Source organism: Chelonia mydas, chromosome 18, assembly GCF_015237465.2.
Source record: "Chelonia mydas isolate rCheMyd1 chromosome 18, rCheMyd1.pri.v2, whole genome shotgun sequence".
Taxonomy (NCBI): domain Eukaryota; kingdom Metazoa; phylum Chordata; order Testudines; family Cheloniidae; genus Chelonia; species Chelonia mydas.
Genome location: NC_051258.2, coordinates 22820086 through 22839984, shown reverse-complemented (window position 1 = coordinate 22839984; position 19899 = coordinate 22820086). Strand labels below are relative to the sequence as shown.

At 41.6% G+C, this 19899-nt stretch overlaps 1 protein-coding gene and 1 long non-coding RNA gene across 3 annotated transcripts in view; one reads left to right on the top strand and one right to left on the bottom strand.

Moving 5' to 3' along the window:
- Positions 1–19899, bottom strand: part of CAMTA1 (calmodulin binding transcription activator 1) — a 913014-nt gene that overhangs the window by 184749 nt on the left and 708366 nt on the right. The gene's annotated exons all lie outside the window — the stretch shown is intronic.
- Positions 8247–18596, top strand: LOC122463241. The gene is made up of 3 exons (XR_006286410.1): positions 8247–8303; positions 13981–14110; positions 18169–18596. It is a non-coding gene; the product is annotated as an uncharacterized LOC122463241 (long non-coding RNA).

Sequence of the window (19899 nt, the reverse complement as noted above, 5' to 3'; positions counted from 1 at the left end):
GTCTCATTTTTTCCTGTTACTCAAGGAGCAAGCCTAAATCACAGCCCCCTTGGCCCACATCTACAAGGACTCTGCTTTTGTTTTCATTGCTCACAGATACAGAATCTTCTCTCTTTGTCACTTTATAACAAAATTCTGTCTTTGCATTTCAAACAGGATCAGAGAGACAGAGCTAAATTCAAAATACTTCTATCCTCATCATCTCTTAGAAATGCCAACATTATAAAGCATGCCCCAAGTGGTTTCTATCTTCCTCAACCAACCCAAGCCATAGATGCAACAATAGATGGTATGAAATGAGAGATATTTTAATTTCAAAGCTCTGCTGACATTCACCAAGTGCTCTCAAGGTTTATATCAACAGAATGCACTGCTTGAAATTCTACTTTGAATTCAGTTTGTGCAATCTGTTCTCTAATATGCTGGTGTTTTAGTTTTTCTCAGGAATGTTGTTAACCTTTATATTTTAATATATTGCTAGACGTTATGAACAATCAAAAATGTAGCTAAAGATGCTTTGCTTCTGTTTTTTTATTGCTGGTGTTATAGTTTGGCCAAGAAATAGGAAGCTGTCATTTCCAAGGGGAGAATGAGAAAAACTCAGAAGAAAGTATCTTGAGCCCAGGATAAGCTCAGAGACCTGCTGTGGCTCAGTCTTGCAAGTTAAGCTCTGTCAGGCTTTAAGCTATTTCTCTGTATATGCAAATACAGTAAAAGTAGTTCCTAGCCTGATGGCATAGCACAAAAGCTCAGTACAGTACGTGTGTGTTAGTGTGTAAGACTGTGTGTGACTAAGGGTCTAAGTGTGGTAAGTGGGTAAGAGTGTGGGATTGTTTGTGTGTTCTCCTTTCTGAAAATGAACAGCTTTCAGCCATTCAGACGGTACCATGGATTCCCTGCCCACAGTTGGACCATATATTAGTGAAATATCTGTGAATTTCTGACACACGGTTACCAATAAAAGGGTTTGTGAAACATCAGTAACAGCAGAAGCCCTCCCTTTCTAAGTCTCTCCTGGACTGCCCATGTGCCATGTCCAGCATTATCACACAATCATAGAAATGTCGAGCTGAAAGGGACCTCAAGAACTCATTAAGTCTTGCCATTGCAATATGTCAGGACCAACTAAACCTAGACCATCCCTGACAGGTGTGTGCCTACCCTGTAGTAAAAACCTCCAATAACAGGGATTCCACAACCTCCCTTGAAAGCCTGTTCCAGAGCTTAACTTCCCTAACATCTAACTTAAATCTCCCTTGCTGCAGATTAAGGCCATTGCTTCTTGTCCTACTTTCAGTGGACATGGAGAACGACTGATCACTGTCCTCTTTACAACAGCCCTTTATATATGTGAAGATTATCAGATCATCCTGCAATCTTCTTTTCTCAAGACTAAACATACCCAATTTTTTTAACCAGGTCAGGTTTTCTGAACCTTTTATCATTTTTGTTGCTCTCCTCTGGACTCGCTCCAGTTTGTCCACATCTTTCCTAAAGTGTGGTGCTCAGAATTGGCCACAGCACTCCAGCTGATGCCTCATCAGTGCGGAAGAGAGCAGGACAATTGTGCACACACTCCATCTATGCTCAGCTACAGAAAACCTTTGGTCACAATTTCTCCATCATTTCTCTACATTTTCCCTGACCCAGTATTTGCTTCCTTCAAGTAACATCTATTTAAACTGAGAGAGGAGGTAAAAGGCCTGCTCTTCTATCAGCCATTGTGGGCTGCTGAGGCAATTGTGCCTGGGGCATGCTTTGCTCCAGGAGACCGAATACTTGACAGCAGAGAGCACCACATTTGGCAGTGAGAAAAGGTCATTAAGTTCATCAAAGTGCATGTTATTTTTGGCAGGCTAGTCTCTTAGGATGCCATATACAGCAGGTGTTGAAATAAATCCATACTTTAGCCTTAACAACCTTGCCTGGTGGGCTATGATGTTCTATTCTGGTTCTTATACTGATCCTGTCACTATGGTATCTGAGCACCCAGGAGGACAACAAAGGTGCCACAGAAATATTTTTTTTTCTATTACTCCAATGGCTCCTTCCTGTCTTTTGTTATTTTGGATGATGCCTTAGTCAGATTAGTGACCTCTATTAAGTCTCACAAGCACGTTTTTTGTTCTCTGTATTTTTGCTTTGTTACTTATCCCCATACCAGGCTGCAATCTATTCCCAACATTCTCATTCATTCTCATATTACTGCTAGCAACACCATACAGTGAGCACAGGACTGTGGGGTTCAAGGTTACTGAAAAGGATGTGAGTGTCAGTCTGTTGCCTGCTGGGAAGATGTGCTTGGGGATACATCAGATAAACACTGTTTAATATTTGATGTTCATTGTAAGGTGCATGGTAAAAGAGTCTTTTTATTTTATTTTACTTTATTCTATCTCTGGGGACTCTGTCATTTATAGTTTCTTTAAATTTGTTACTGTTGATATCAGTGACTAACAATAAAAATCTCAGAGGAAGAACATTCATAATATTTGAAGCAGTTCCAGAATGTTGGCTTTGAGAGTCTTGTGAAACTTTTGATCCAATGGGGTAATCCTCGTATCACTGTTATATAACTTACACATTATCTGAAGATCTTGTAGTGACTCTCTAGTCATTCCAGCAAAGAGTAAAACCCAGTCTCAGTGATTCTGACACTCTCGTTCCCTTTCCATGTTACATTTCTTTTTCTTTCTGAAGTCAAGCTTCATTTTTGGCAGAAAAAGGGAGCGTCTATAAACATGTGAGATTCCAAATCAAAGGTGCGTTGAGAAGATACAACATAGCAGCATTTGAAGCAATTTTTAAGAGTGCATTTTGTTTCTGGGTAGCTAGTTGTTAGATGTGAGATTCCTGTGGGTTATTTCCCTTAGAATTCATTTTACTGATATGAAATCTACAAGAATTTTTAAATTTGTTTCCTCCTATCACTCAATATTAATTTAAAGGGTCCCCCTAATGCCCATGCATTATCAATGTTCATAATGTCTTACCTGATCCTTTTCTTTCCGGTAGTTTTTCTCACCCTGTGCAGACACTTGGGAATAGCTCCTCCCAGCCAGCAGGTGGAGACAATGCAAGTAAGCTTTTGAATGATGTCATGCTTACATAAGGGGGGCTTGCTGGTACATTGGAACCCTCACCAGACAGACCGACTTTCACAGCAGGGGGAAAACAGAGGCACCAGCAACTTCAGAACCTTTTCTACTGTAAACTCAGTAACACGATGAGAGCCTGGACCAGCAGGGATGAGTTCCGGAAGAGAAAATGCATCTTGTAACAAGAAATGCTCTTTCTTCTTTTCTACCAGTCCTGAAGCTGTGACATGCCCCAGAGAGTACAGAGTAACGAGACCTTACAGCTCTTGCCATAGCCTATGTCAGGATATCCTTGGATGTCTAACTTGCAGCGTTTACCACCATAAATCCCCAACTGGTTGTCTTGCAGATTGCTACCAGAGTAGACATGAAGCTACTACCCTACTTATATCAATAACTTTAACACATTCATTTTCTCTGCTGCTCAGAGAACCTTTTACAATACCCTCCTCTCTGATCCACCTGGTGACAGTAGATTTAACTCCATGTTAGCCCTCCTTGAGGCTTCAGTATAGTACAGGTTGTTTTCTTTGGTTGTTTTCTTAGTGGTGAGGTTTGCTTTAGATTTTCTGAGCTCATCTGACATCCACCCAGGTTATGGAGTTACTCCTCTGCTGTTTCCTGTGAAAGGAAATGTCACCTCTTGGCATATATAGCTGTGGAGGCCTTGTCCAGATGGAGTATGATGAAGAGCTCTTGGCTCAAACTGGCTTTTAATTTCCTAACTCCTCAGGTCAAGCAGAAGTCCACTGAAAATTGAACTTATAGAAACAGGAAACCTTTCCCATTCTTGCTGGCAAACCAGTGGTTTTCCAACATTCTCATTTTGTTGATCGCTTTCTAAAAGAAATATCCTTTCTTGAACCAAAACCTCCTTCTCTAACTGCTTGGTTCTAAAAGTATTTTATTCTGGAGACTTTAGCAAAGGCTTCTTGGAGGTGAATTAACAAATGTGAAAAATCATTCCCCCATGGTCAGCAGCATGTTAATGACCTTTGCATATACCTACAATGTAGAGTCCAAACTCCGTCTTTATACAGAATATTATTTGGGTGTTCAGGAGTCTGTAAATGGCAGCCACACTCCTCAAATTACTAACTGACCTTCTGGATGTCAAGTGCCCCCAGGTTTACCTCAGGGAGCTTAACCTTCTAACATGGTCATTTATCCCACAATGATGACTGCTTCATCCAGCTTAGTCAATATTCTATCATCATTATTGATGAAATGTTACATTTGACATACTACTGGTGCAAACAGTTTGAAAATCTTACTTAAGAGAAGTAACTTCAGAGCTCTCAAGCCCTGTCCTGAAGGGTGAAGGATCAGATTACAGTCCCCTGATTGGTATCTATTAATTAGTCTCACAGATGACACAACTGAGGCTGAGGATGTTGCACTGTCACCAGAAAAATAGGCTATTTCAATTTGTTGGAAATGAGGTGCCCTGACACCAAAATGATCAAGAGAGCAACAGGGATGCTGACTTCGTGCCAAAGCTGGAAGCAATTGACCTTCTCTCCTTAGCAATGCAACAACAGAGAGGCTGATGCTGCTAGTTAATGAAAATGAAAGTTACTGTATACGTGTCTCTGTCATATCCATCTAATAATCCTGCTCCAATTCCTTACTGGTTATAACACATCCTAACACACACTACCTCTCTCCTCTCACAGAAGCAAACATACTCCATAAAGTAAGCCATATATAGGATTGTTCTTTGTGAATTTAGATTGAGTATCTCAGCTAGATGCTAATGTAATAAATATAAATACTATTCCCACACTTCCCATATTCTCTCCCTCTTGTGCACTAACACACATTCCTCTTATACACACACACACACACACACACATCATGCTAACACAAGTATTACACAGCAGCTCTAGACAATGGGGGACATAGTGATTGCATAACACTGGTTTTTACTTTCTCTCTCAGAAGAGAGATCAGCAACTGAGTGGGCCATGGCGACTGATTCCAAGAGGGGTCTATGCTGATGAGGAGGTTATCAATCCCACTAGTATTAAAATTCATATTAAAAAAAGAGGGCTAATGAAATCAACCCTCTAAATTCTCTGCCCTGTATTCCGCCTTGCTGAATAGCTGGGCCACAAACCCTACTAAAAGCCAAGTTTATATTCCTAAAATGTACCTCGTTTGTTTGTGCTACATTCCTAACTACAGATTTCGCAGTGGCTCATCATGAGGCTTCTTCTCCTGAAGTCCTTGGGAATTGCATGTGGAAACCAGCTGCAGAATCAGGCAATAAACAGGTAAATTTATAAATGATCAGGGCTCTTTATTCACTTCAGTGCAGGTGTTTAACTCCCATTGGCATCAACAGGACGCTGGTGTTATATGTGTACACCTAGGAGAAAATATAACTCTCAGCAAACAGCATCAGTAGCCAAACTCAGCTCCCCAGGGATCTGCACCACTTCGCCCACAAGGTGGTTTTGCAGAAAGAAAAGAGGCTAATGGAATCCCAGTGCTAAATTTGTTCTCTATATCTGCCACCGGAGAAAATGTGCTTTTTGTTTTAACACAGAAAGCAGAGCTGAGGCAGCATGCAGGAGGCTCAAACAGAATCATTATTTTGGGTGCTGAGTGGCAGAAAAACAGCATGTGACAGGTATGGGAAATTTCTGATGATAGGATGCCAGAGTGACCGACCTGGCAGGCAGCCTCAGTTAACACAGAGTAAAAATAAATAGGGGAAAATAAATAAATATTCCCCCAGGAAGATCAGCAAATTCATCATAAAACTTCAGCCCAATTACCAGAGCTACTCTCATGCATGCCAAGAGCCAGGAGTGCTGACTCATTGTTTTCTGAGTTAATGCCCTGGTTAATGCCCACGCAGCTCAGTGGATTCAAAGGGGCTGGACAGATTCTTTCCTGGCTCCTGTCTGCTCACATTTTCCTTTACAGGTCAACGTCTCTCCCTACTCCACAGTGGAATTTATGCTAACTTGCTTCCAGGTGTGGGAAAGCATGTAGTGAATGAAACTGGCTTTTGAGCACTGAAAGAGGGAAATGCTGAAGCTGATAAAAGAATCCTATCCTGTATCAACCCCAGGAATTAGTGCAGGGAGCCCAGCTGCTATCTGGGGATACTGTTATTATTGGTAGTTAGAAAGAGTTAATGTCATTAGACGAGCCAGGGAAAAGCACCTGCCCTTCAGCACATTTTGCAGCCTCAGAGCTGCTATATGGGAGCAGCCTGGTAATCTTCTAGCACATGACAGGATGTCGATAACCTCAGTACCTGTATTATTTAAGCAGAACAAGGTGAGCCTTTATTTAGCCCTTGGGCTCAGGTCAAATGGATGGCAAAAGTAGAAGCTATAATCAATTAGATTTTCAAAGAGAGAGCGAGAGAATCTATCAGAAGCCTGTTTGGAGGCTTAGCATGCCAGTAGTGCAGTGCTGGCCTGTGATTCTAGCCTGACTAACAAAACTCAGGATATTTAGAGGCCTGTGTGACGGTCTCACATGTATTACAATATCTACTAGCCACATGGAAACTCTCTTCTGTATTGTCTGTGAACTGCTATTCTCTGCTTTTGAAAGCTGTGTGTTTGTGTAGATGAGTCAGTTTCTCTCTGGCCTTTTGCTGTCATCATTATCAGAATGTACTATGAAATTAAAGAGTTTCTGACCTCTCCTGGAAAATATCTGATTTAGAGACAAATCTGCAGGCATGACCGTGTATTTTCTCTCTTCAAAATGGAGAACCCTCAGGTTTTGGTTAGAGATATAAGCAATCTGACTGAACCCTGTACACAGAAAGAACCCTGTACACAGAAGCTTGTAACCTTCAAAAAACTGTCATGGCTTAACATTCTACCCCAGAACATTGGCAGCAAAAAGAATGTCAGACTATTTCTACATACAAGACGGCATGTACATTCTAGCCCATCTATCCCTGCTTCTGATCAGAGCTGCATGGCTGGGCTACATTGCACCTCTGGGGGGCATGCTCCTTTGGGAGTGGCAGTATAATGCTTGTATGACTGTCAATACACCTGCCTGGGGGCAGAGTCTGTGACTCTACACACCAGTCAGTATGCTGGATGTCCAGGTAGTGCAGTGTCCAGTGTCATGTTCCATAGCACTTCACTCTTTCTGCTGAGTCTTTGGGCCTCTCTCTGGTTACAATGTCAAGTCATGATTTTCCTATATAATTCACCTGGGTCATGTTCTCTCCTGGCTTCCCACCTTGATTCTCTCTCTTCCCACCTTGATTCTGTCTCTCCTCTCTTGTAAGTATAAAGCAATTGGGATCCTGGGAAAGGCTACCCCACTGAGATTGCTACCATGCTACTCTCCAGCTGTGCTGTTTCTATCCCAGAATTAGCTCTGCTCACACTTACTACCTAATGCGCAAACAGGGGCTTCCCACGATCACAAAAAGCTGTGAGAAACCCCTAATCCTTTGTTTGTGGGTGCATCAACTAGCTGCCTGGCTGATAAACACTTCACTCCCTATAACTGGTTACTGGGAGTCACCACATGGCAGTATTACAGACAGTCTTACAGGTTCTTTTAAGTGGAATGTAAAGGCAGTTCTGGAAATCTTGGGAGAAATGACATGGTGTTAGTTGTGGTTGTGACATTATACTCCATATTCTTTATGAAAATATGCTTGTGGTAGAAATATGACATAACTAAGATATGCTTTATGCGATATAACTCTTGTAAGGTATCATTGCATGTATCATTTCTGTATCTGAAATTAGGAATATTGACGATGTATCTATATTTCAACTGTGTTACTGTGTGTGATGCCCCCTGCTAACTCTTCAGATACAACAATGAAAAAGCTAGACAGTGCTGATGACCCATCAGCAAGAGACAGTGGACTGTAAAAGAGCTTAGGATCAGCCTGTGAAGAATGGCTACAGGGGCCCTACAGAGGCATGTGACCATGTCACCTGATACTGGAACCCATCTTGAATTCTGTACTTTTCCATGAGAAGCCGGGGGAGAGGGGGTATCAAAATAGGAGACAAAGGACTCCTGTCTTATGCAAATCCTATTTAAGGTTGGGGAGTGAGGTAATCCAGGTCATCAGTTCTCCCCTGCTGCGCCACCCAAGATGACTGCTGGAAACAACTACGACTGAACTGTGGGAAAGAACTGGACCCAGGTTGGAAGGGCGTCTGGCCTGTGAAGAAGATTATTAGAACCACATTTAGGGTGAGAATTTACATGTAACCAGTTTCTTTAGTGTATTAAACTTAGTTTGCGCGCTGTCTTTTATTTTCTTAGTAATCTGCCTTGTTCTGTCTGCTACCTCCTTAACTACTTAAAATACACCTGTTATAGTTAATAACATTTATTTCTGGTTTACAATATAACCCAGTTTATGTGATTTCTAACGGGCGGGGGAGGGGGGGCATGAGAAGTTGTGCATACCCTCCTCCACATTGAGGGAAGAGGCGAATTTCATATAATTTTGGGTTTGTACTCCAAGGTGGGGGGGGGGGGTGGACGTGTGGGTGCTCTGGCAAGCCCCTTAAGCTGAGCCTTCTCAGAGCAGCTCTGTGTCTGTCTGTGCAGCTGCGTGTGGCCCGGCCTATGTGCTTGGCTGGAAAAGGTTGGGGAGCCTAGCCCAGCAAGACCAGGTAAAAGGAAGCCCAGGCTGGCAGAATAGTCTGCCTCAGTGGTGTCCCAGCACACCAGGTGACATCCCAGGGGGTCCAACCTGTTACAAGGGTATACCCTATAAAGCTTAAAGGGGCAGGTCCTAGTTCCATGCCTAATTACAGTAACAGCTTCAGACTCAACCATTAAACAACACAAGTAACTTTTTCTTTGACTGATCAGCTACTTAAGGAACAACATGCACAGCTAATTTATGAGACAACCCAGAACTGGAGCAGTAAGCAGTGTAGTAGGAAAAGAGCCTGAGACATAAGCCTTGTATTAGAGACCTGGTATGAGGAGGACCTGCTTACAGACTCTGGCAAGAACAGGGCTGATATTGCAGAAATACACATTCCTAAGAAGTGCTAGGCACAGAGTGCTCACGCAAACGTATCTTGCTATCAAGTGGTACCAGAAAATCCCAATATCAAGGATGGTACAAAAACATTCCCCAAGGATAACAGGAACACACTGATCCATCCTAAAAGATAAGGTCAGGATGACAGTATGTACTAGAGACGTTTTGATTGAACCAACATGTATAAGGTGATGAGTAATAACTAGGCACATCAGGGGGCACTAACTAACTATGCCAGAGGCAGTACGTAACTTGTTTGTATCAGGATATAAAGATGTATCTCAGAGGGAGTATCTTTGTCCGGCTGAGGGGAGAATGGAAAGTCCTGCCATTCACTGAGCTGCATCCCTTATCATAGGCATACATCTCTTAGTATCCTCATAGAGTCTGCCAGGTGCTATTACCATGCTTTGTGGACAATCAGCCTGGCCTGACGCCTTCGTACCTTAATGGATCTTGTGGTCATTGGGCGATTTGCTCGAGATCTGCTGTGCCAGCTGTCTGTGCAGAGCTGCGGCAGCACACAGAGAGAACACACACACGCAGCCAAACATCTAACCACAACCAGCACACCGAGAATTTTGCATGGTAATGTTTAAACTTTAACAGAAGAACTTCTGCAGTCAGTGAACACTGAGGAAACTAACTATAGATCAAAGGATTCCTTTAGGCTTCAGCATACTCTGAATCGAAAGTAACATCTAAGAAATAGGTCATTCCAAGGAATAAACAGCTATCCCGGCTTTTTCTTAGCAAACAGCTGTTGTTTCTTAGAGAGCCCAGAAACAATTAGATCTATCAATATAATTCACTGACCAACTAATTGACCTCTCCTGTGTAAAGATAGCATGGAAACCACCACTAATTTTAACCACTAGGTTAGAACAACAGGAATTCCAGGAGCTAAAAGACTCCTCCTTACATTGCACTGACTACACATTCAGTCACCTTCTAGTGCACTGAGAACCAAGATCAGGGTTCCCTTAAAAACATACCACAACCAAATCAATGTACATAACTGAGAAAGTGCTAAGGAGTCCTCCAGGCATTGATTGTATGGAGGTTGCTGCCAGGTGGCATCCTGAAGGCTTTCTATCTCAACCAAGAAGGTCAGAGACTGGCTGCTCCCCTAATTGTCAGGGTCTCAGTGCCTTTTTGTGCCCTTCCAAACATACTGTTCTTTCACTCTTTTCTTCGGTGCACAGAACATAGCTGATAAATGGTGACAAAAGTCATCTAGCACATTCTACAAGGAGAAACTAGTTTTTCTTCTGCAACTTAAACATGTTTCAAGTCTGCAAATGCATCATTGTACAGATTCTCTCTTTCATAGTTACAAGTCCTTCAGCGCTGCAGAGACAAAGAGAAATATTAGGAGTCAGAATTAAAAGTTCACCCCTGCAGAACTTGGACACAGATTCCTAGATTCCAAGGCCAGAAGAGACTACTGTGATCATCTAGTCTGACCTCCTGTACAACACACACCACAACTCTTCCCCAAAATAATTCCTAGAGCAGATCTTTTGTGAAAAAACCCAGTCTTGATTTAAAAATTGTTAGTGATGGAGAATCTACCACGAACCTTGGTAAATTGTTTCAAAGATTAATTACTCTTACTGTTAAAAATGTATGCCTTATTGTAGTCTGAATGTGTCTAGCTTCAACTTCCAGCCACTGGAGCATATTATACCTTTTTCTGCTAGACTGAAGAGCTCATTATCAAATATTTCTTCCCTAGGTAGGTACTTATAGACTGCAATCAAGTCACCCCTTAGCTTTCTCTTTAAACTGAACAAACTGAACTCCTTGTGTCTATCACTATAAAGCAGGTTTTCTAATCCTTTAATCAATGTCACGGCTCTTCTCTGAACCTGCTCTAATTTATCAACATCCTTCTTGAATTGTGGGCACCAGAACAGGACACAGTATTCCAGAGCCAAATACAGAGGTAAAATAACCTCTCTACTCCTACTCAAGATTCTCCATTTATGCATCAAGGAACTGCATTAACCCTTCAGGCCATAGCATTGCACTGGGAACTCACTTTCAGCTCATTATCCACACCCCTCATGCCCCCAAAAAGATCTTTTTCAGAGCCACTGCTTCCACCCATCCTGTAAGTATGGCCTACATTTTTTTATTCCCAGACGTACACATTTACATTTGGCCATATTAAAACGCATATTGTTTCCTTTCACCCAGTTTACCAAGCGATTTAGATCACTCTGTATCAATGACCTGTCCTTTTCATTATTTGCCACCCCCAATTTACGTGTCATCTGCAAACTTTATCAGTGATGATTTTATATTTTCTTCAAGGTCATTGATAAAAACTTTCAAAAGTGTTGGGCAAAGAACAGACTCCTTCTATTCTGTGGGACTTCTGTGGGACTCCACTAGAAACATACTTGCTCATTTACAGTTACACTTTGAGATCTATCAATTACCCAGTTTTTAATCCATTTAATGTGTGCCATGTTGATTTTATATTGTTCTAGTTTTCTAATCAAAATGTTGTGTGGTACTAAGTCAAATGCCTTTCAGAAGTCTAAGTATATTTCCTTTATCAATCAAACTTGTAGCCTCAATAAAAAACTCACTCACTTACTTTGATAGGCTCTGTCTTCCATAAACTCACATTGATTGGCAATAATTATATTACCCTCCTTTAATTCTTGATTAGTCCAGTCCTGTAACAGATGCTCCATTATCTTGCCCCAGATCAATGTCAGAGTGACGGGTCTATAATTACCTGGGTCATGCCGATCACCCTTTTTAAGTGTTGACATAACATTAGCTTTATTCTAGTCTTCTGGAACTTTGCCAGTGTTCCGCGACTGAGTAAAAATCCACATTAATGGTCCAGCGACCTCCTCTACCAGCTCTTTTAAAATTCTTGGAAGCAAGGTATTTAGGCCTGCTGATTTTAAAATGTCTAACTTTAGTAACTGTTGTTTAGCATCTTCCTGAGATGCTAAGGAATGGAAAGAGTGTTATCCATAGGACTCATCACCCTTCCCCCCCTCCCCAAATACAGACCAGAAATATTTTTGAACACTTCTGTTTTTTCTGTATTATTATTGATAATTCTACCATTCTATGGACAAACACCATTGCTACAATTCTTTTTGTTTCTAACATACTTTAAAAATTCCTTCTTATTGTTCTTAACTCTGTTGGCCACAGATTTCTCCTTGTGTCACTTTGCTTCCCTTATCAATTTTCTACAATTCCAAGCTTCTGATTTATATTCATTACTACCATCATCTTCTTTATTCCATTTGTTGTGCATATATATATATATATAATATAGAGAGAGCTGCCTTTCCTTCCCCTCTAAACCAGGTTGTTTTTTTAACCAATACAGACTTCTTCCTTGATTGTAGGATTTTGTTTTGTGGTGCGTCTAGTAAAATATTCTTAAACAATTCCCAATTATCATTCACATTTTTCTGATGAAATTCTTCTTACAACCTGATTTGGTTCATGTTTTCAGCTTTGTGAAATTGGCCCTTTTATGGTACCAAATATGTATATTACTGGTCTGGACTTTAGTCTGCTTCCACATTATAAATGTAATCAAATCATGATCACTTGTACCTAAGCTACCATTAATTTTTAGGTCTATGACCAGTTCCTCTTTATTTTTCAAGACAAGGTCTAATATAGAATTCCATTATGTTGGATGCAACACTTGTTGAGTTAGGAAATCGTCATCTATACGCTTTAGAAATTCCAAGGATGTTTTAGTACAGGCAGCATAAGACCTCCAGCATATGTCACTCAAATTGAAGCCCCCAGTGATCTCACAGGTTTTTTTCCTATACATTGCAGATACACTGTGTGATCTGTAGCACACACCAAATAATATCCCAGAACCCAAGGAAAAAAGAGAAACTTGATGCACCATCATAACAGAAAACACTGTTGCTTCCCCTTACATTGTAAAGTGTATTTACTCTTGCTGGCGAGGTCACCCAAGGGCAGGTTAACCCAGTCCCCTTAATGCTTGACTGGAAAGTTCCACTAACCACTTAAGCTCCCTGACCATGAATTTGCAACATACCAGCAGTAATTGTTTAAGAAAATCAAAAGAAAGTAGATACAGCAAGTTTCTGGCCATTTATCAGCCATATATATAGGTCACTTTTCAGCACGCTGAGCCTCAAGAAAAGATAAAAGCAAGAGAATTGATCTGAATATCTATTGTTAGATGTGTCACATTACTGAAGCTACAGTTACATTTGTCCTTATGTAATATCTAACATCCCTGCTATTGCTAGACCCTTCCTCATCGTAAGGTGGATCATCATTTACTTATGTTCTGCTTTGATCACAAACATTTCGCATTTCCTTTGCGAGGGACAAATTCTGCTCTTGGTGTACCTGTGCAACCCAATTCAACATAAAAAGGCTATACAGGTGTAACTGAGAGCAGAATTCAGCACTAGGTCTTTTTTTTTGGTAAGGTTAACTACTTGTAAAGAACTGTCTTGTGTGTATATACATACACACCAAAACGCCCTATAAGTAGGTACCAGAATATAGGCCAGGCATTCTTACATGTTTCATCATTTCCTTTTCCTGGCTGAGATGCTCTTTTAGCTCACCAGACAAAGACCTGTGCTTTTGGAGTGAAAGGTCATGCATTCTATCCCAAAGACCTTTTATATACAGGTAGCTGTCAACCATAAGTGTCTGTCTGTGTACAGTCATGAATCATTGCACTATGATATTGCCAGAGTGGGCAACTAGTGAAGATTTACAGCACTAACATCATCTAGGGTGTACAGAATGGAGGCTCTCTACAAACATATTGGGCTTCTCTCTCCACTTAAACATGGTTGTGAATGACTTCTTGTCTTACAGGTGCAAGTGACATATTGGAGTCAGTGTTACTTTGTCTACTCCCCCAGAGCCAGACATATTCTCCTCTGGCTTCAGAGTGAAAGGAAACTGCAGGAACATCAGATAAAGTTTCAACTCACTGGAATTCCAGGTATTATCTGCTTCAGAGGTTTCTGTAATAACAAAAATCTTTACATGCTGCTGCTGGCATGCACAGCTGTTATGTTCACCTCAACCCACTGAAATCATATTGCCTGCTTAGTTAATGTCCACCATCCATTTGAAACAGTTACTTGGGAAGTCAGAAGTAATAATGCTGGGATAAGCCCAATACTGTCACTTTTCTGATATCCAGTGTTCTTGAAAAGCAAAAAATGGAAAGTGAATGTAAAACTGACTATTCTCCTGCAGTTACATAGCAAAAACTCACTAGACTACTAATGACAGATTTCAGAGTAGCAGCCGTGTTAGTCTGTATCTGCAAAAAGAAATGGAGTACTTGTGGCACCTTAGAGACTAACAAATTTATTTAAGCATAAGCTTTCGTGAGCTACAGCTCACTTCATCGGATGCATTTACTCTACTACTACTGTGTCCTTAAGTGACAGAATCAGAGAACTGAGTTAGCAGCTTGTCTTGATTCACATCTTGAGGGCAGAATCGACACTGTACTCTCAAATGTTACCAAACAAGCTGTATTATTAAAAAGTGATGGAGACCATGTCATCCTATTCCTCCTCCTCCCCTGTGAACTTTAAGGGGAAATACTTCCCATTATACATACTTTCTTTCTACCACATCAGGGAATACTAAAAGGATCTGTAAAAGAGTAAGCAACACAATGATGCCAGAAGCAGCAAAAATACTTATGCCTCTTGCTTTTGATACCTTGGAGCTTTGCTTATATGGAAAGTATTATGTGAAAAAACTCCGTCTCTCTCTGGATATGCAGAGGCTATTTAATGATGAAACACCTACAGGTGTCAGGGAAGATCCCCTACTATAGCTGGCTCTGATCCTTTCTTCCCCATGCTTCAAGATATACAGAATGATTGTTGATGTTACAGTCAGAAGGACCCTCAATGCATACCGCACCTCAACTTATTCAATACTGTATGAATCTGGAAAACTTGCCTCCATGTAAATCTACCCCTCTGACTTACACCTGGAAGTATGTAAGTGATCAGAAAGCTAGCCAACGCTTAATGAATTAATGCTAGATTTCTCTCTCAAACAATTGGTGCTTATTTCCTTCTCAAGTCAGTCTACTGGTTGGCAGGATAATAAACTAAAGCCACTATATCCAAGACCTTCACACACACACACGAACATAAGCAAGTCCAAACTGGTTTGGTCCAATGGTCCGTCTAGCCCAGTATGCTGTCTTCCCACAGTGAATGGTGCCAGATGCTTCAGAGGAAATGAACAGAACGGGCAATTATTGAGTGATCCATCCCCTGTAATCCAGTCCCTGCTTCTGGCAGTCAGAAGTTTAAGGGACACCAAGAGATGGGGTTGCATGCCTAACCCTCTTAGCTAATAGCCATTGATGGACCTATCCTCCATGAATCATAGAATCATAGAATATCAGGGTTGGAAGGGACCTCAGGAGATCATCTAGTCCAACCTCCTGCTCAAAGCAGGACCAATCCCCAGTCAAATCATCCCAGCCAGGGCTTTGTCAAGCCTGACCTTAAAAACTTCTAAGGAAGGAGATTCTACCACCTCCCTAGGTAACGCATTCCAGTGTTTCACCACCCTCCTAGTGAAAAAGTTTTTCCTAATATCCAACCTAAACCTCCCCCACTGCAACTTGAGACCATTACTCCTTGTTCTGTCCTCTTCTACCACTGAGAATAGTCTAGAACCATCCTCTCTGGAACCACCTCTCAGGTAGTTGAAAGCAGCTATCAAATCCCCCCTCATTCTTCTCTTCTGCAGACTAAACAATCCCAGGTCCCTCAGCCTCTCCTCATAAGTCATGTGTTCCAGACCCCTAATCATTTTTGTTGCCCTTCGCTGGACTCTCTCCAATTTATCCACATCCTTCTTGTAGTGTGAGGCCCAAAACTGGACACAGTACTCCAATCTAACTTATCTAATTCTTATTTTGAACCCATTTATAATTTTGGCCCCATTTTAACCAGTTATTTATCCATAAGAAGACCTTCCTTCTTATCCCAGGCTCCTTACTTTGCTTTTGGTGCAGGACCTTGTCAAAGGATCTCTGAAAGTCCAGGTACGCTGTATTAACTGGATCACCCTTGTCCACATGCTTTCTGATGTCCTCAAAGAATTCAAATAGACTGGTGAGGCTTGATTTCCCTTTACAAAAGTTGTGTTTGACTCTTCCCCTCATTTATGTTCATCAATGTGCCTGATAATTCTTCTCTTCACTACAGTTATAACCAATTTGTCTGGTACTGAAGTTAGGCTTTACTGGCCTGAAATTTCCAGGAACGCTTCTGCAGCCTTCTAAAAAAAATCCGCATTACATTGCTATCCTCCAGAAAACTGGTACAGAGGCTGATTTAAACGATAGGTTATATTCCATAGTAGGTAATTCTGCAATTTCATATTTGAGTTCCCTCAGAACTCTTTGGTGAATACAATCTGGTCCTGGCGAATTATTACTGTTTTATCAGTTTGTTCCAATCTGTTCCAAAACCTCCTCTACTGATACCTCAGTTTAGGAATTTAGGATAGATCCTCAGATTTGTCACCTAAAAAGAATGGCTCAGGTGTGGGAAACTCCCTCACATCTTCTTCAGTGAAGACTGATGCAAAGAATTAATTTAGCTTCTCTGCAACAGCCTTGTCTTCCCTGAGTGCTCCTTTAGCACTCTGATAGTCCAGTGACCCCACCGATTGTTTGGCAGGCTTCTTGCTTCTGATATACTTTACATTTTTTGTACTGTTAGTTTGTGTGTCTTTTGCTGGTTGTTTTTTCAAATTCTTTCTTGGCCTACCTAATTATACTGTTAACACTTGCCAGAGTTCATTCTTCTTGCTATGTTCCTCAATAGGATTTGTGAGGCTGTCATTGAAAGCTGGTTAGATTGTCGGGCTCAACGGGTAGTGATCAATGGCTCCATGTCTAAGTGGCAGCTGGTATCAAGTGGAGTGCCCCAAGGGTCGGTCCTCAGGCAGGTTTTGCTCAATATTTTCATTAATGATCTGGAGGATGGCGTGGATTGCACCCTCAGCAAGTTTGCAGTAAACTGGGAGGAGAGGTAGATACGCTGGAGGATAGGGATAGGATACAGAGGGGCCTAGACAAATTAGAGGATTGGGCCAAAAGAAACCTGATGAGGTTCAACAAGGACAAGTGCAGAGTCCTGCACTTAGGACGGAAGAATCCCATGCACCGCTACAGACTAGGGACTGAATGGCTAGGCAGCAGTTCTGCAGAAAAGGACTTAGGGGTTACAGTGGACGAGAAGCTGGATATGAGTCAACAGTGTGTCCTTGTTGCCAAGAAGGCCGGTGGCATTTTGGGCTGTATAAGTAGGGGCATTGCCAGCAGATCGAGGGATGTGATCGTTCCCCTCTATTTGACATAGGTGAGGCCTCATCTGGAGTACTGTGTCCAGTTTTGGGCCCCACACTACAAGAAGGATGTGGAAAAACTGGAAAGCGTCCAGCGGAGGGCAACAAAAAAGATTAAGGGACTGGAACACATGACTTATGTGGAGGAGAGGCTGAGGGAACTGGGCTTGTTTAGTCTGCGGAAGAGAAGAATGAAGGGGGATTTGATAGCTGCTTTCAACTACCTGAAAGGGGGTTCCAAAGAGGATGGATCTAGACTGTTCTCAGTGATAGCAGATGACAGAATGAGGAGTAATGGTCTCAAGTTGCCGTGGGGGTGGTTTAGTGTGGATATTAGGAAAAACTTTTTCACTAGGAGGGTGGTGAAGCACTGGAATGCGTTACCTAGGGAGGTGGTGGAATCTCCTTCCTTTGAAGTTTTTAAGGTCAGGCTTGACAAAGCCCTGGCTAGGATGATTTAGTTGGGGATTGGTCCTGCTTCGAGCAGGGGGTTGGACTAGATGACGTCCTGAGGTCCCTTCCAACCCTGATATTCTATGATTTTATGATTCAGTTCCCTACTATTGTACACTCCGTTTGTTTGGCTGAAAATGGCATTTATATGAGGGAGACACTGCAGGACACTTTCTCCTTTCCTGTGTTTTTTTCTTTTGTTCTCAGGCATGGTGCTGCCTGCATGTAATGCAATGAACAAGGCAAGATCCGGACCTTGGTGGATCCCAGGAATGCATCCATCACATTATCGCTGCCAAGCTTGCCAGTCCCAATCATCATTTTGATGTTGTATGGGCAGGATAGGTGTTTCTGATCCCAGCCCATCATCAAGTCTGAAATCCCCACATTTCACAGAAATAATATTTCTGTTACATGCAAGACAGGAAGGTATTAAACACACCTCAAATAGCTGAGGTTTGCAGAGTTACATGTAGAATTATCCCAAGTGAATATACTATTGTGTTTGGATGATATTTGGACTACAGTGAAAGGCAGACATTGTTTTCAGTATCACAAATTCCCCACCAAGTTCACTGTGTCATCTAGTCATCCTATTTTATAGATACAGAAACAAGGAAAAAATGGAATTTAAAAGTGCACTGTCAACTTGAATGATTTTCCAGGTGCTTGTTACTAAACAACCATCAATGCTTGGAGCTCCAGAAAGGCAATAAAACCAATAGAACTAATAAAGGAAAACTGTGTGGGGCTTGACAAATCTGGCTGTCCCTGGCATGTGACAGCCAATTTTACCAAGTGGGCAAATTGAAGCTGTATCAGGGTTGTCCATAGGATAAGTGACCCTGAGAAAACTAGCACTGACTCTTAATTTTAAGCTTTATGCTCTTTGCTAAATCCCTCTATAAAAGGTCTATTTCAAAAGATAGCTACAAAAATACACCTGCAACCAATAATTATTAACACCGAAGGAAATAACTGCACATTAAATACTCTTTAACCGCCATGCCAAACAATAACGTTAATCAATCTGTACATAGATATAGTGGCTTTCCATCCAAAATCCTCAAAATGCTGATCCCACCTGTTCTCTATTAATGATTATTTTATACCTCTGCTAAAGACAGATGGGCAGAACAATCTACTTATTTGGTTTTGCAATTCTCTCAGTGAGGCACTGTAGGCTTCTCTTCACCTTTGACACTTGAACCCAGTGGTTCCCAACTTGCAACATGCAGTAGTCTGTGGAGAGCTGGCTATTTACATGGTGCTGGCTCACCTTCTTACTGTCTGCATTACAGGGACTAAAGTTATATCAACTTCCTCAGATCACTTCTCCATGTAAGCAATTGCTGTAGATGCCACAGAGATTTTATCTGACAAATAATGGGAGAGAGAGTCCATGTGATTGCACATGGGAGCTGAGGTGTGCATGAGCTGATCTCTTTATTATGATGCAGTTCACACTGAGAAACAGTTTGAGAAGCCCTGCCTTAACCTTAAGCCCATTATGTGAAGCCCTGACACTTCAACACGGCTTCAGCACCTCATTGCTATGCTGCTCTGTGACACAGCCTGATGCCTCACACTTCTTGCAGGTAGCTAGAGATAGCAAACTACAATTTTTAAGTAAATACTGAAATTGGTGCCAAGTAAAAGAGATGAAACATTGTCATTTGGTTTAGCTGGTTAGTTGAGGTGAATCTGACTCTCTCTGACAGGCCTTGATCTTTTGACTGGGATAGTGCTGTCTTTTGAATAAACCCAAAGTGTGATTTTGCCTCTCTCTTTGTACCATGACCTCACACAGGGCAGTCTGTGATGTGCACAGGCAGTCTCAGTTGCCAACATTCTCCAGTGCCCTACTGCACTACAACCACCACACATTTCTTTGTAATTTCCCAGAAACACAGCTGTAAGTCACGAGGCTACTCATGG